Genomic DNA, 18,101 nt, shown 5'->3' with positions numbered 1-18,101 from the left:
CTCCATTAGAGAGCACTTACAGAGTAAATTGTCATTGCTGGTTTATATGTCTGTCTCTGCCCTGAACTGTGAGTTCTCTGAGGACATTTATTGGGCCATTACTCCTAGTGCTGTAGACTGGGGACAAAGTTGTTTAAAATATAGTCCCTGTCTTCTAAGAACTTACTGATCAGCGCTTTAGGGCAAAAAGGGAACTAGTTGTCAGGTAATTGTTTGCCTCACTCTGCCACTCTTCTGGAGGATTCAGGGAAAAGAATTTCTGGTTATTGTTTTAGCATAGGTTTTATTATTATTTAGGTACGGTAAAGGCCAACGGATCAGGAGACAGCTGCCATTGAGAAGATAATTTGTTACACTTACAGATGCAAAGGCAGTGGCATGCCACGCCACGGGCGCCACTAAGGAAAGCACCAGGGGTGAGGGGAAACTGTACCAGAGTCTTTACTGTGGTTTCCAGGGGAAGGAATAGGTGAGGCAGGGTAAGCCGGTTTAGGACTGCATAGTTTGAGTAACTTCAGTGGGCTCAGGGGCAGAGAGGCTGTCCCTGTTTGTCCAGTACCAGGCCCAGGGACGATTAGAGCAGGTAGAGCCTCATAAAAGAGGTGGTTGGGGGAATGGCTCCAGAATGGTTTGCTTCCTTTTGAAAGGCACGTTTTCCGGCAGCTTGTTTACCATCTTTAGAAACTGGCTAACCTTGAGAGGGGCAGCCCCTTTAGGGGTAGCAAGTCCCCAGATGTCCAAGAATCAGACTACAGAAAATAAAAGATATGATTAATACAGTGATAAAACTAGGTCCCTGGCCTTCCTCAATGGGTTCCCTAACGCTGGGTGGAATCTCTCAAAAAACAAGGTGAAAAGTTCTTTCTTCTGAGTACTCCCCTTGCAGAGTAATTACCCTTCTGCTGAGCTTGCATTGTTTTGGCGAACACCTGTGCTAAACCTGTTGGGATTGCTTGCGTGCCCATCTCCTCCGTGACCTGTGAGCTCCTTGAGAACAGAGCCTGTGTCACATTGCAGGGACACTTAGCAGAAGGCGCTGCACAGAGTGGGTGTCCAGTAAACATTTGTTGAGGGAATAAAGATGTGAAAAATTGTGTTTCTTGATTCATCATGTACACACACATCACATATATACACCACTAAGTTCTGGCCCCCAGTTGAAGATTATAATTTGCAGGATGAGTTTTTTTTGGCAGGCTGTTAGAGAGGATTAGAATTTCAGATTTTAGAGAAAGCTGTCCCTTCTCTGTCTGCTTGAGTTGAACAGTCCTGAAGGCGTGGTTATGTTTCACATCTTCCTACCTCACAGCCATGGTTTATATGGTTCCTACTGGCCAAAACCACTGCTGGCAAGGTGGTCCCATAGAACTTACCTGGTGTCAAAGGTCTTTGGAAGTGAATTAATGATCATTACTAAAGTTGAGTGCCTGGCAATGTGCTAAGGCACTTCATAAGCATGTCTCACTTCATCCCCACAGTAATTCAGTGAGGTGCGGACTGTTCATTTCCTCATTTTACAGCTAAGCACACTAAAGCTTGGTGACCTCAGGAAACCAAAGAAGCCACACCTGTTGAGTGGTGGACACAGAACATGAACTCAGGCTGAACATGAACTCCAGAGCCTGTGACCCTAACCCCTGACTGAGGAGCCCACCTCCTAGCATCATCCTCTTTTCATCCCACAGGTGCCAGGCAGTAGGAGGTGTTTCCTTGCATGTGGTACCTCGATCCTCTCCGCACATCTGTGAGGTCCTGGTAAGCTCGGAGTCCCTTCCTGGTTGTGGGCTTACCATCCCTGGTGGTCGGAGGGCATCCGGTATGGTCTAGTAGGTCAAAGAGGGCTCAGATTTCTCACAGGGCCAGAAGATGTGTTCTAGATCCTCTGCTGCCATGTAACTGGGGTGTGGGGGTTGGGGAGCCCAAGGCTAGCTGCCCTCAAGTCCGCTAAGCTGGTGTAGGAAAAAGGGAATCCTGAAATCTTTGTTTTTTTTCTTGGTCTCTTGCCCTCATCACAGGCCTGCATCAATGGCCTTAGTGATGCCCCTGAGTGAAGAGTATGTAGAACAGACTGGAGGTGAAGAGTTTGAGACAGGCAGTAATTATGTCAGATGGCTGGCCCATTTCTGAACTAAGCAAGTACACTGCTAGGCACTTTACAGGCATAACCTAGCAGGGTGAGTGCTTGGACTCCAGTCTTACAGTTTGAGGAACTGGGGCAGAGAGGGAAGCAAACTGCCTAAAGCACTCAGCTGGCTAGTAAGTGACAGGGCGGGATCTGCACTAGGTTTTGCTTCTCATTTGCACGCACTCTTTTATTGAATTGCCTTTTGTGTTCCATCTCTGTGCACTTGGGATATCAGTGACCAGACAGAAGTCCCTGCTCTTATGGAGCGTACATTGTAGTGATACTGAGATGCAGTCAATAAATTAGTTATGTGATATAACTGGGCATTTCCTACTCAAACTGCAGGAGAAGCAAAGACAGAAGTTGGTAAGAGTTATAGAAAAGTACAGAGCGAGGTGTGGGAGATTGGGAATGCCAGGGGGTGGCAGAGGGAGCGGACTTTTGCGGAACCTTGTTGAGTAGGTAATGTCTGAGTGGAGACTGGAAGGATGAAGGAGGTGAGGGAGCTAGCCATGCATATGCCTGCGGTAGAGTGTTCTAGACAGAGGAAACGGCTAGTGTAGAGGCAGCTTAATTCCAGGGTGACTCAAGACATAGATGAATGTGAGAACTCTCTTCTCAAGGAAGGAAAATGCTTGAAAACGGATTGCAAACCAACTAGAGAGAGAGAGAGAGATCTGAACCAGTCCACGTAATACAGCTTGGGGATGGAGACTGATTTCTAGATTCTCGTTAGAAAACGGGCCTTCTTCCTCCTGCCTATGTCCTGAGGAGAAAAAAGAAGCTAACGTAACCGAAGAGGCGGGAGTCACCCTGGCTTTACATCCTTGATTAAAGTCTGCTGTCGCAACACCTCTGCTGTGCCCTTGGTCTCTCTGTTCCTGAGAGCGTCTGTGATACACACTGCCAGTTGCTGGTCCCGCGGGACCACCGTAGGTAGCTTGGACATGCCTGGACTCTTAGATTCCTGGCTGGGCTCTGCACTTGTCTTGCTTCAACGGTTCATTGTCTGGTTCCGAGACAGATGCATCTTCTTAGTGCTGATGTCTCTGAATCCCCTGGATGGAGTACTTGCCCAAATCGGGGAAGCCTGCCCTCTGACTCTCCACAGAGAGGAGGACCGCGATCAGTTGTTGCGAGAGCTGTGGGCTGACCGCTTGTTCACTGTGTTGCCCAATGTTGTGCTCTCGGCCTCCTGAGGATCAGTTCAGGTCAAGGACCTACTGAGGCAGCTTTACGCCAGCCCTGTGCTCTGAGGGATCTGACGTGCCCTGATCCAAGGCTACACAGACTGCTCCAGAGAGAGAGAGTTTTACTATGTTTTACAAGTTTCCACCCTGTCCTGGACCCCACCCACCCATGACCTCTAGACTGGTAGCAGATGAGGACTCCACCCTCTGTGTGGTCTCCCTGGGGAGGTTGTCGGGCTCTCTCTTAGCTTGCTCTGATGGTCTTAATTTCCTTGGTCTTCATACCTCTGTTTGGGCATTGATGCACCTCAGTTTGGGACTATTTTAGAAATATTTCCACTTGAGGGGTGCCTGGGTGGCTCAGTGGGTTAAAGCCTCTGCTTTCGGCTCAGGTCATGATCCCAGGTCATGATCCTGGGATCGAGCCCCGCATTGGGCTCTCTGCTCAGCAGGGAGCCTGCTTCCTCCTCTCCCTGCCTGCCTCTCTGCCTACTTGTGATCTTTGTCGAATAAACAAATAAAATCTTTAAAAAAACTTTTTTTCAAGGGGGCCTGACATTTTTGTGAGTGTTGACTCCAGGAGTCCTGCCAAGTCCCCCACAGTAAAGAGTGAAGAAAAATCCTTTTGTGCTTCCAGCAGGAAGAATAGAAAGTTAGCTATATTAAAAATACACCCAGAGCATTATGTTCTCCTTAACATGGACTGCCCTCAAGAGAAACTTCTTAACTAGAGCCTAACTGACCCAGGAAGCACTTATGGAGGTCAAAGCCCACGGGCTCATTGAAAGATTGACACCTAATCTTAGGAGACTATAGGATGCTTCCCTTCCCCCAACACCATACCGCCACATCAGTAGAGCCTCTGGTAATAACAAGATTGCATATGAAAGAATGGCACATCTCAGACCTTATTTAAGATGTCTCTAGGGAAATACAAAGACAACGGGGGAGGTAAAAATAAGAACACCAGAGGAAATTCATCTCTGACAACCTGTGGTTATAGTAAACAGTGAACACAGACTAGCTTCAAACCAGATAAACCTAAAGTCGCACACTTGAGGCCTATTTTCTTCCATCTCTTTTACAAAGTATATCATGTTTGGCTTTCAGCATAAAACTGCAAGTCCTACCAAAAGACAAAAAAACACAACTTGGACAGAGCTATCATCAGAACCAGACTCATAAATGGCAAAGATGTTGCAATTATCAGAGGGAATTTAAAACAACTGATTAGTAGGCTAAGAGCTTTAATGGAAAAAATAGACAACATTCAAGAACAGATGGAAACTCCAAGAAACAATCAAAGGAAATGCTAGAAGCAAAACAAATAAAATAAAACATTGTAACAGAAATGAAGCATACCTTTGATGAGGTCATCACTGAACTAGACATGGCCAAGGAAAGAATCAATGAGTTTGAACATATGTCTCTAGTAATCTCCAAAATTGAAAAGAGAAAGGAATGAAAAGTATGGAGCAAAACACCCAAGAACTGTGGGACAATTACAAAATGTTTAGCATACATATAAAGAAGAAAAAAGAAACAAAAGAAATGACTGAGAATTTTCCAAAGTTAATGACAGAAAAGACACCACAAATCTAGGAATTTTTTAAATGTTGGATATCTGTTTTCTTCAGGTTTTTTTTTCTTTTTTTTTTCTTTTATTTTTTATAAACATATATTTTTATCCCCAGGGGTACAGGTCTGTGAATCACCAGGTTTACACACTTCACAGCACTCACCATAGCACATTCTTTTTTTTTTTTTTTTAACATTTTATTTATTTATTTGAGAGAGAGACAGTGAGAGAGAGCATGAGCAAGGAGAAGGTCAGAGGGAGAAGCAGACTCCCTGTGGAGCTGGGAGCCTGATGCGGGACTTGATCCTGGGACTCCAGGATCATGACCTGAGCTGAAGGCAGTCGCTTAACCAACTGAGCCACCCAGGCGCCCAAATCTAGGAATCTTAAAGGATACTTAAAAGGATAAATACCAAAAAAATCTACAATTGGGCATATCATATTGAATTGGGGAAAAAAAAGAAACTGAAGACAAAGGGAAAATATTGAACAAAGCCAGAAGGGGAAAAGCTTACCTGTAAAGGAACAAGGATAAGAATTACATCAGACTTCTCTTCAGAAACCATACCAGTAAAAAAAGAGTGCAGTGTAATATTTAAAACATTCAAAGAAAAATAATGTAGAATTCTATATTCAGTAAAATTATCCTTCAAAAATAAAGAAGAAATACTTTCTCAAAGAAAAATTGAGGGAATTTGTCACCAACAGAGCTACCTTGCAATAAATGTTAGAAGAAGCTTTTAGAGAGAAAGAAAATGATATACATTAGAAATTTGGATGTACGTACAGAAACGAAGAGTGCTAGAGAAGGAATAAATGAAGGTAAAATGAAATCCTTTAGTCTTCTTAACTGACTGACAGATAACAGCTTGTTCAAAGTATTAATAACAACAGTGTATTTAGTATTATAGCTTATGGATAAGTGAAATGAATGATGGCAATGTTATAAGGAGGAGTTGGTATTTGCTCTGTGAAGCAGTATAATGCTACGTGAAAGAGGACTTGGATTAGTAGTAAATGGGTATGGCAAACTCTAGAGGAACCACTTTAAAAAGTTAGAAAAAAATAGTATTAATGATATTGCAAGAGAGAGAAAATGGAATCACATAAAATGCTTCATTAAAACCAAAAAAGGCAGAAAAAGTATAGAAAGAAAAAAAATTAAGAAAAAAAAAAGAACACGGACAATGGATGGAGGACAGTAAAAAACATAATATATATTGATCTGATGCTATCAATAATCATTTTGAATACTAACACCTTAATACACAAATCAAAAGACAGAGACTGTCAGAGTGAATTAAAAAACAAAACCCAACTATATATTGGCTACAAGAAACCCACTCTAAGTATAAAGACACAGATTAAGAGGAAAGGGATAGAAAAAGTTTTGGGGTTTAGTTGCACAACTATGTGAATATACTTAACACCATTGAACTGTATACTTAAAAATGGTTGAGATGGTAAATTTTATGTGTATTTTACCACAAGTTTTTTAAAAAGAAAAAAGGAGGGTGCCTGGTTGGCTCAGTGGGTTAAAGCCTCTGCACTCGGCTCAGGTCATGATCCCAGGGTCCTGGGATCAAGCCCCACATCAGGCTCTCTGCTCCATGGGGAGCCTGCTTCCTCCTCTCCCTCTGCCTGCCTCTCTGCCTACTTGTGATCTCTGTCTGTCAAATGAATAAATAAAATCTTTAAAAAAATAAAAAGAGAGAAAAGAAAAAGAAAAAAGGATGGAGTAAGATATACTTTGCTAACACAAACCAAAAGAAAACCAGGTAGCCATACTAATGTCAAACAAAGCTGACTTCAGAGCAAAGAAATTTATCTGTGAGAAGGAGGGTCATTATATAATGGTAAAAGGGTTAATTCTCCAAGAAGATATAACAATCCTTAATACAAAATTACCTGACAGAGGACCAAAATATATGAGACAAAAACAGAACTATAAGGAGAAATAGATAAATCCACTAATATAGTTGGAGAATTCAACACCCCTGTATTACTGACAGATCCAGCAGGCAGAAAATCAGGATGTAGTTGAACTAAACAAGCACTATCAAATGACTAGATCTAATTGATAGAGAATACTTCATCAAGTAATAACAGAATATGCATTCTTCTCAAGCTCACGTGGAACATTCACCTAGACCACATTCTGGGACGCAAAACACAACAAATCAAAAAAGTATAGAAATCATACAAAGTATACTCTCAAACTGAAACGAAATTAAACACGTCAAGAAGAGAAAGGGGGGAAATCCCCCAATGTTTGAAGGTTAAACAACATACTTCTAAATAACACATGGGTCAAAGAGATATCAAAAAAGTAAAAAAAATTACATATATATGTACATATGTATACATGTATATATATACACGTATATATATATATAATTTTAAAGATTTGTTTATTTGAGACAGAGAGAATCCTTAAGCAGACTCCTCCCTGAGGAGGAGTGGGACTTGATCCCAGAACCCCGAGACCATGACTTGAGCTAAAATCAAGAGCCAGCTGCTTAACTGACTGAGCCATCCAGGCACCCCAAAGTCAAAATATATTTGAACCAAATTAAGCCCAATACAACTTATCAAAACTGTGCGATGTAGTAAAAGATCTAATATCAGTAATCTCAGCTTTTACCTTAGGATACTAGAGAAAAACCAGTTTAAATCCAAAGTAAACAGAAGAAAAGAAATTAAAACAGAAATCAATAGAATTGAAAAGAGAGTCAGTAGAGAAAAAACCAAAATTGGTTCTTTGAAGAAAATCAATAAAATTGTAAGCCTCTAGCTTGGTTAACTAAGAAAAAAGAAGACAAATTTCTAATATCAGAAATGAAAAGGACAAAATGGGGGAAGGGGAAAGGAAATACGGGTCTCCAGTTACAGAATGAGTAAGTCAGGAAAAAAAAGCAGAGCATAAGGGTGGGGTGCCTGGGTGGATCTGTGAGTTAGGGATCTGCCTTCAGCTCGGGTCATGATCCTGGAGTCCTGGGATGGAGCCCTGCACTGAGGTCCTTGTTTGTGGGGAGCCTGCTTCTCCCTCTCCTCCCCACTTGTGCTCTCTCTTTCCCTCTCAAAAAAAAAAAAAATCTCCAAAAATATTAAAATAAAAAGCAGAGCACAAGGAACAGTCAATGATATTGTAATAACGATGTAATGGGACAGAAGGTAACTATATCGGCCAACGTGGAGTAGTATATAAACTTGTCAAATCACAAAGTTATATACCTGAAACGAATGTAATGTGTGTCAGCGATACTCAAAAAAAAGAGTAACTAAAAAAAAATGTGGAGCAATCACTACTGATCCCATAGACATTAAAAGGATAATAAGGAATATTATAAATACCTCTATGCCCACAAATTTGTTAACCTAGATGAAAGGGACCAATCTACCAAAACAGTCTACCAAAAGGCATAGTCTACCAATCTATACAATCTACCAAAACTCGCAAAGAAAAATAAAACATTTGAATAGGGCTTTATCTATTAAATAAATTGAGTCTATAATTAATAGCCTTCCAGAAAAGAAAGCACTAGGCCCAGATGGGTTAAGTGGTATATGGTACCAAACATTTAAGGAAGAACAATATTTTCTGTTCCAGAAATAGAAACAGATGGTATACTTTTTAAATCGTTCTATGCAACCAGCATTAACCTTCTATCCAAACCAGATAGATACTACAAGGAGACTACAAATTAATATCTCTCATAAACATGGATGCAAAGATCCTCAAAAAAATTACCAAGATGAATTCAACAATATGTAAAAAAGAATTATACACCATGACTGAGTGGAATTTATTCCGGGTATGAAAGTCTGATTTTTTGAAAAGATTTTATTTATTTATTTGACAGAGAGAGAGAGAAAGAGATCACAAGCAGGCAGGCAGAGAGAGGAGGAAGTGCTCCCTGCCGAGCAGAGAGCCCGATGCAGGGCTCGATCCCAGGACCCTGAGATCATGACCTGAGCCAAAGGCAGAGGCTTAACCCTCTAAGCCACCCAGGAGCCCTGTAATGCTGATTGAATATTTAAAAATTAATTAATGTAATCCATCATATCAGTGGGCTAAAAAAATGTATGATTATATCAGTAAGTGCAGAAAAAGCATTTGACAAAATCCAACACTCATTCATGATAAAATAGCTCAGTAAACTAGGATTAGAGAGAACTTGTCAACTTGATAAAGAACATCTACCAAAAAACCTATAGCTAGGGGTGCCTGGGTGGCTCAGTCAGTTAAGCATCCAACTCTTGATCTCAGCTCAGGTTATGATCTTGGAGTTATGATCTATGCTGGGCATGGAGCCTGCTTGAAATTCTCTCTCCCTCTCCTTCCCCTCTCCCCTCTCAAAAAAGAAAACAAAACAAAAAACCTACAGCTAACATCAAACTCAGCAATGAACAACTAGATGCTTTTCTGCCAAGCTCAGAAAGAAGGAAAGGCTGTCCCCTCACCACCAGGGCTGCTACTGCAAGCCCTGGATAATGCAATAAGATAAGAGAAAGAAATAAAAGATATACAGATTGGGAAGGAAAAAATAAAACTCTGTTTCCAGATGACATGATTATCTATGTAGAAAATCTGAAAGAATTGACCAGAAAACCAAAATCAAACCAAACCAAACCCTCCTGAAATTAATAAGTGATTGTAGCAAAGTGGCAGGATACAAGATTAATATACAGGTCAGTTGTTATCTTATATACCAGTGGTAAATTATTGGAATTTGAAATTTAAAACACAATCCCATTGGGGGGTGCCTGGGTGGCTTTAGTTGGTTGAATGGTTGACTCTTGATTTCTACTTGGGTCATGATCTCAGGGTCCTGGATCGAGCGAGCCCTTATCAGGCTCTGTGCTCAACCGGGAGTCCACATTAGGATCCTGTCTCTCCCTCTGTCCCTCCCCCACTCACTTGCTCTCTCTCACTCAAATAAATAAATCTTAAAAACACACACACACACACAATACCACTGGGGCACCTGCGTGGCTCAGTCAGTTGGGTGTCTGGTCATTATCTCATAGGTCTTGGGATTGAGCCCTGTGTCAGACTCCCTACTGGGTGATGTGTGTTTGTGGGGTCTGCTTGAGGATTCTCTCCCCCTGCCCCACCCCTTTCTTCAAATAAATAAATCTTTTTATGAGACTGACGCGCTGCCTACTGCGCTAAGAAGGCACTAATAAATAAATCTTTTTAAAAGACAATACCATTTACCAAAGAAAAGGAAATACTTAGGCATACATTTTACAAAATACATACAAGATCTATACTGGGTAAAACTATAAAACTCTGATGAAAGAAATTCTAAATGAGAGATTCTATATACAAGGATAGGAAGAATCAATATTATCAAGATGTCTGTTCTTCCAGTTTGATCTATAGATTCAACATAATCCTAATCAAAATTCTAGCAAGTCGGGGCACCTGGGTGGCTCAGTTGGTTGGGCGTCTGCCTTCGGCTCAGATCATGATCCCAGGGTCCTGGGATCAAGCCCCACATCGGGCTCTCTGCTCCGTGGGAAACCTGCTTCTCCCTCTCCAACCCCCCTGCTTGTGTTTCCCCTCTCGCTGTCTCTGTCAATTAAATAAATAAATAAAATCTTAAAAAAAAATTCTAGCAAGTTATTTGTGGATATCCCCAAATTGATCCTAAATTTTATATGGAGAAGTAAAAGATCTTGAGTAGCCAACACAATGTTGAAGAACTACAACAAATTTGGAAGACTGCTTCTATCCAACTTCAAGAACTGTAAAGCTACAGTAATCAAGACTGTGGTATCGGCAAAAGAATGGACAAACAGACCACACAAATATAGTGAACTGATTTTTAAAAAGGAAACAAAGACAATTCAGTGGAGAAACGATAGTGTTTCCAACGAATGGCTCTAGAACACTGAACATGCACATGCAAAAAAAAAAAATCTAAAAGCAGATTTTTCACAAAAATTAACTCAATATGCATCAAAGACATAAATGTGAAGTGCTAAGCTATACACTCCTAGAAGATCACATAGGAAAATATCTAATGACCTTCGCTTCTGTGATGAATTTTTTAGAAAATAACACCGAAAAGTACCATCCGTGAAAGAAAACATTGGTAAGTTGGATTTCACTGAAATGGAAAATTTCTCTTTAAAGGCACTGTTAAGGGAATGAAAAGACAAGCCACAGACCGGGAGAAAATATTTGGAAAACACACATCTGGTAAAGGACTGATTTCCAAAATATACAAAAAACTCACACAACTGAACAATAAGAATGACTCAATTAAAAATGGACAAAAGATATCACTAAAGAGGGGCGCCTGGGTGGCTCAGTGGGTTAAAGCCTCTGCCTTCGGCTCAGGTCATGATCTCAGGGTCCTGGGATCGAGCCCCACATCGGGCTCTCTGCTTGGCGGGAAGCCTGCTTCCTCCTCTCTCTCTCTGTCTACTTGTGATTTCTGTCTGTCAAATAAATAAATAAAATCTTTAAAAAAAAAAAAAGATATCACTAAAGAAGATATACAGATGGCAAATAAGCATATGAAAAGATGTTCAGCATCACATGTCATTAGGGAATTTCAAATTGAAACAAGCTACCACTACACACCAATTAAAATGGCTAAAATTCAGCACACTAATCAAACCAAATTCTGGGAAGGATGTGGAGCAACAGGAACGCTCTTTCATTGCTGGTGGAAGTACAAAATGGAACAACCGTGTGGAGATAATATGACAGTTTCTTATAAAACTAAACATATTCTTACCGTATGAACCAGCAGTTGAACTCCTTGCTATTTTTCCAAATGAGTTGAAAACCTGTGACTACACAAAAATCTGCACCTGAAAGCTTATAACAGCTTTATTCATAATTATCAAAATCTGGAGGCAATCAAGATGTTCTTCCGTAGCTGAGTGAATATATACATAACGGATAGTGTTTCATCAATAAAAAGAAGTAAGTTACCAAGTCATGGAAAGATATGTTGGAACCTTAAATGCGTATTGCCAAGGGAGAGAAACCAATCTGAAAAGGCTACATACTGTGTAATTCCAGCTCTCTGACATTCTGGAGAAGGCAAAACTCTGAAGACAGTGAAAAGATTAGTGGTTGTGGGGTTGGGGGTTGGTGGGAGGGATGAGTAAGTGGAGCCCAGGATTTTAGGGCAGTGACACTTCTGTACTGTAATGGTGGATACATGTCATACATTGATCAAAACCTACAAAATGTACAGTACAAAGAGAGAACCCTAATGTAAACTATGGACCATTGCTGATAATAATGTATAAAACCTGTGATCAGTTATAACAAATGTAACAACTTAATGCAAGATGCTAATAATGGGGGACACAGTGGAGGAGGCCTGGGGGGTACAGAGGATATATGGAAACTTGGCTTCCTGTTCCATTTTTCATAATCCTAGAACTGCTCTTTTAAAAAGGGTGGTAGCGGGGAAGAAGAGATGAAGGCTGGGGTATCCCTTAAGGAGAGACTGTTACTTCCACAACTTCCTGCAGAGGGCGCCCTGGCTTGGGCAAAAACCACGACGTAGAGAAGACTAGGTACAAATACTCAGGTTCATAAGTGCTTTACATAAATTACCTTATGTAATTCTTTTTTTTTTTTAAGATTTTATTTATTTATTTGACAAACAGAGATCACAAGTAGGCAGAGAGGCAGGCAGAGAGAGGTGGAGGCAGGCTCCCAGCTGAGCAGAGAGCCCCATGCAGGGCTCCATCCCAGGACCCTGGGATCATGACCTGAGCTGAAGGCAGAGGCTTAACCCACTGAGCCACCCAGGCGCCCCACCTTATGTAATTCTTGAGCAACAATCCTGTGTGAACTATTAAAATCCCTACTTTACAGAGGAGGAAGTGGAAACAGAAATTAAGTAGCTTATTCAAGATTGCACAGAGTTAAATGGAGCCAAGATTTATTTTTTTAAAAAACAATTTTTTAAGGATTTTATTTACTTATTTGAGACAGATATATAGATATATAGATAGAGAAAGAGTGTGTGAGAGCATGAGCAAGGGGAGAGGGAGAGGGAGACTCCCTGCTGAGCCAGGAGCCCGATGTGGGGCTTGTTCCCAGGACACTGGGATCATGACCTGAGCTGAAGGCAGACACTTAACTATCTGAGCCACCCGGGCTCCCCTGGAGCCAAGATTTAAGTCTAGATATTAGAATATGTAACTAAATCACTACCTGTAACTTTTTCTCATTCTATGAACTGGGCAGTCTTTTTTTTTTTTTTTTTTTAAGCGAGAGCGCATGGAGCCTAACGTGGTGCTTGGTCCCAAGACCCTAAGATCACAACCTGAGGGGAAATCAAGAATGGGTCGCCCAACTGACTAAGCCACCCAGGATTCCCCCCCCCCCCGCCCAGAACATTTTCATCACCCAAAGAGAAACCCCCTGCCCTTGGCAATCACTACTCCTTCCTTTTTGTCAACCACTCACCTACTTTTTGTCTCTATAGATTGGCCTATTCTAAACATTTCATATAAATGGAATCTGATAAGAGCCCTTTGTGTCTGGCTTCTTTCACTTTGTATCATTTTCTAGACCCATCCACGTTGTATCATGTATCAGTACAGACATATTGTATGGGTTGTGTGGATAGACCACATATTTATCCAATCGGCTAGCTGACACACATTTAAGTTGTTTCCACTCTTTGGTTATTACGAATAATGCTGTTGTAAACGTTCATATATAAGTTTTGTGTAGGCTTATATTCTCATTTCTCTTGAGTGTATGCATGCAAGTGCAATTGCTGGGTCACTGTGGTAACTTGTGTTTAACATTCTGAGGAATTTCCAGAGAGTTCTCCACAGTGACTGGTGGGTTAATGGTACTGAGCATCTTTCCATGGACTTATTGGCCATTTGTACAATCTCTTTGGGGAAATGTCTCTTTGAATCTTTTGCCTATTTTTAAATAGGTTATTGGTCTTTTTATTTTTATCTTTTTTGTTGTATTTATGAGTTGTAAGTGAACTTTATATATTCCCATAATAGATCCTTATCAGATATAGGATTGGCAAATCTATTTTCCCATGCTGTGTGTCATCTTTTCACTTCCTTGATAGTGTCCTTTGACCCACATAAGTTTTCTATTTTGATAAGGTCCAATTTATTTATTTTTTCTTTGGTTGCTTGTGCTTTTAGTGGCGTATATAAGAAAGTAATTGCCTAATCGAGAGTCATTAAGATATAACCTTTGTTTTCTTCTAAGTGTTTTATAGTTTTAGCTCTTAGGTCTTTGTAGGTCTTTATCCATTTTCAGTTCATTTTGTATATAATGTGAAACAGAGGTCCAAGTTTATTTGTGTGGCTAGCTAGTTGTCCTAGAACCATTTACTGAAAAGACCATTTTTACTCATTGAATGGTCTTAGTGCCTTTGTCAAAAATCTGTTGACTATAGATGTATGAGTTTTTTTCAGGACTCTGTATCTCATTGATCTATGTGTCTATCTTTATTCTATTACCACAGTTTTAATTAGTATAGCTTTCTAATAGGTTTTAAAATTGGAAGTGTGAACCTTTAAAGTTTGTTTTTGTTCAAGATTATCTTAGCTATTCTGGGTGCCTTTCAGGATCAACTATCCATTTCTGTAAAAAGGCTATTGAAATTTTATGAGGACTGAATCTGTTAGGACTTTTAACAATATTAAATCTTCCAATCCACAAATAGGGAGGTCTTTCCATTTATTCAGGTCTTTAATTTCTTTCTTCAATGTTTGGATGTTGTATTTTGTCAGATGCTTTTTCTGTATCTATTGAGATGTTCATATGATTTTTGTCTTTCAACTTATCAATGGGTATATCACATTAATTGATTTGCATATGTTGAGGCATCCTTGCATCCCAGGGATAAATCCTCCTTGATCATGGTATGATCCTTTTAATGTGATGTTGAATTCGGTTTGTTACTATTTTGAGGCTTTTGCATCTCTATTCATCAGGGATATTCATCTGTAGTTTTCTTATAGTGTCCTTATCTGTCTTTGGTATCAGGGCAATTCTGGACTCCATAAAATGAGTTTGAGAGACTCCCCTTCTCTTCAATTTTTTTTTTTGAAGAGTTTGAGAATGGTTAATATTAACGCTTTAAATGTTTGATAGACGTCAGCAGAGAAACTCTGGTCCTGAGCTTTTCTGTGTTTGGAGATTTTGATTACTGATTCAATTACTCATTATGTATCTGTTTAGATTTTCTATTACCTCATGATTCAGTCTTGTTAGGTTCTATGTTTCTAAGAATTTATCCATTTCTTCTAGATTAGCTAACTTGTTGGTGTATAATTGTTTGTAGTAGTCTCTTATGCTCTTTTGTTTTTCTGTGGTAACATAATGTCTGCTCTCTCATTTCTGATTTTATTCGAGTCTTCTCTCTCTTTTTCCCCTTTGTCTAGCTATTTATTTAAAAAAATAACAGCTCTTTCATTACTGTTTTCTTTTTTTTTTTTTTTCCTGGCCTCTATTTCATTTATCCCTGGTCTAATCTTTGTTACTTCCTTCTTTCTGCTAGCTTTGGGTTTGGTTTGTTCTTTTTGTGGTTCCTTAAGTTTGAAGTTATGTTGTTTATTTGAAATCCTTTTTTTTTTTTAATGTAGACATTTGCCATATAAGCTTCCCTATTTTAACACTGCTTTTGCTGCAAGTTTGGCAAGTTATATATTTTATTTTGTTTGTTTCAAGATATTTTTAAAATTTTTTCTTCTTCTTTTTTAAGATTTTGTTTATCTATTTGACAGAGAGAGAGCACAAACAGGGGAATGGCAATGGCAGGTAGAGGAAGGGGGAGAAGCAGGCTTCCCACTGAGCAGGGAGTCCTGATGCAGGGCTCGATCCTAGGATCCTGGGATCATGACCTGAGCTGAAGGCAGATGCTTAACCGACTTAGCCACCCAGGCACCCTGATCATTTTTTCTCTTTTGATTCCTTCTTTGACCATTGGTTGTTCAGGAGTGTGTTAATTCCCACATATTTGTGAATTTTCCAGTTTTCCCCTTGTTATTGCCTTCTAGTTTTCTACCAATGTGTTGGAAAAAATACTTGCTATGATTTAAATCTTAAATTTGTTAAGACTTGTTTTGTGATATATCATAAGATCTATCCTGCAGAATGTTACACGTGCACTTAGGAAGAATGTGTGTTCTGCTGCTGTTCAATGCGGTGTTCTGCATATGTTTGTTAGGCCCATTTGGTCGTAGCTGAAGCCCAATATTTTCTTACTGATTTTTGTCTGGATGTTTTACGCATTGTTGAAAGGGTGATATTGAGTTCCTCTGCTATTACTGGATTGTTGTCTATTTCTCCCTTCAGATCGGTTAGTATTTACTTAATATAATTAATCTAATGTTGGGTGCATATATGATTGCTATGTCCTCTTGATGAATTGACCTTTTATCATTATATAATGACCTTCTTTGTCTCGTGTTATAGTTTATGGTTTAAGGTCTATTTTGTCTAAGTGTGGTTATCACTGCTGTCTCTTGGTTTCCAGTTGTATAGAATATCCTTTTCCATCTCTTCACTTTGAGCCTGTGTGTCCTTAAAGCTGAAGTGAGTCTCTTGTAGCAACATACAGTTGGATCTTGTTTTTAATCCATTTTTTAAAAGCTATTATTTATTTATTTGACAGACAGAGATCCCAAGTAGGTGGAGAGGCAGGCAGAGAGAGAGAGAGAGGAGGAAGCAGGGTCCCCACTGAGCAGAGAGCCCGATGCGGGGCTCGATCCCAGGACCCTGAGATCATGACCTGAGCTGAAGGCAGAGGTTTAACCCACTGAGCCATCCAGGTGCCCCTTAATCCATTTATATCAAGAGTAATTATTGATAAGTAAGGACTTACTAATGCCATCTGATTAATTGTTCTCCCGCTGTTTTTTTTAAATGTTTTGATTTTTTTAAGTTTTTTTTTTTTAAGATTTTATTTGTTTATTTGACAGACAGAGATCACAAGTAGGCAGAGAAGCAGACAGAGAGAGAGAGGAGGAAGCAGGCTCCCTGCTGAGTAGAGAGCCCAATTCGGGGCTCAATCCCAGGACCCTGAGATCATGACCTGAGCCGAAGGCAGAGGCTCTAATCCACTGAGCCACCCAGGTGCCCCTCTCAGGCTATTTTTTTAAAAGTTCCTTGTACCTTTCTCTCTCTTTTGCTATCTTCTTTTGTGAATTGATGATTTTCTGGCATATTGTGCTTTGATTCCCTTGCCTTTATCTTTTGTGTATCTATTGCAGGGTTTTGCTTTGTGGTTACCATGAGGCTTACATAATATATCTTATAGATACGGCAGTCTATTCTATGCTGATAACAACTTTATTTTAACCATATGTGAAACTCTACCCTTTTACTTTCCCTCTTTTTTTTTTGTGACATTTTAGATGTCACAGTTTATCTCTTTTTATATTGTAGATTCGTTAACAAATGATTGTAGCTAAAATTATTTTTAATACCTTTGTCCTTTAACATTTATACCAGAGTTAAATGGTTAATACACCACCACATTACTGTATTAGAATATTTTGAATTTGACTATACAGTTGGCCCTTGAACAACATGGGTTAGAATTGTGTGGGTCTGCTTATACAAATTTTTTAGGGTTGACAATAAAAGCCACAAGTCATTTATTTACAACTGCCCTCTCCCTACCGTTGTCACAGACTGAATAGGAAGTGACTGGTGCGGGTCATACCTGCCACTCCGTGGGTACCTGTGGAGGCCAGCAGAGGCTGTCAGCAACCACAGGGGGCCCAGGAGCAGGCAGGGATGCAAGGTGCCCTCCATGTGCAGGGACAGTGCTGTATAGGGAGACCCACATCCTAGCACCCCTGCCCTTGAGTGCTCCAGATGTGCTTCAGGGCTGTGGTCGTGCAGCTGTGGACCTTGGGCCCCTCCAGGGTGGAGTGTGGACCCCTTCCTGCAGTGGCCTACACCTTCCCTCCTGCCTTCAGCTTCCCAGAGGCCGATGCACTCACGTGTAACTGCAGCTGCTAATGGCTAATGCCTACCTCCAAGCAGATGGGGCAGCTTTACTGCATCTCTAGGTCACTGTCATTGCCGCGGGCCATCCTGGTGGCTGCCGCCGCTAAGCCAAAAACCACCAGGCTGTGGAACATTGCCATCCCAGGGTGCTCTACCCGGTTGGCCCAGCTCGCCTAATTTTTTTTCAGTAAATATACATATGGTACTGTACTTGCTCTTCCT

The 18,101-nt window shown here is 40.3% G+C and overlaps 1 protein-coding gene across 1 annotated transcript in view; it reads left to right on the top strand.

Annotated features, from left to right (window-relative positions):
* The window catches only part of WBP2NL (WBP2 N-terminal like), a 33,988-nt gene extending 32,232 nt beyond the window's left edge, over positions 1-1,756 (top strand). The window contains exon 8 of the mRNA XM_032882863.1: positions 1,686-1,756. The gene's annotated coding sequence lies outside the window, so the exon portion shown is untranslated. The remainder of the gene's footprint in view (positions 1-1,685) is intronic.
* Positions 1,757-18,101: the final 16,345 nt, after the last annotated feature.

This window comes from Lontra canadensis, unplaced genomic scaffold, assembly GCF_010015895.1.
Source record: "Lontra canadensis isolate GAN:19392208 unplaced genomic scaffold, GSC_riverotter_1.0 scaffold84, whole genome shotgun sequence".
In the NCBI taxonomy this organism is placed as follows: Eukaryota; Metazoa; Chordata; class Mammalia; order Carnivora; family Mustelidae; genus Lontra; species Lontra canadensis.
The sequence above is the reverse complement of the archived record's forward strand: the minus strand, read 5'-3'. Positions and strand labels throughout refer to the sequence as shown.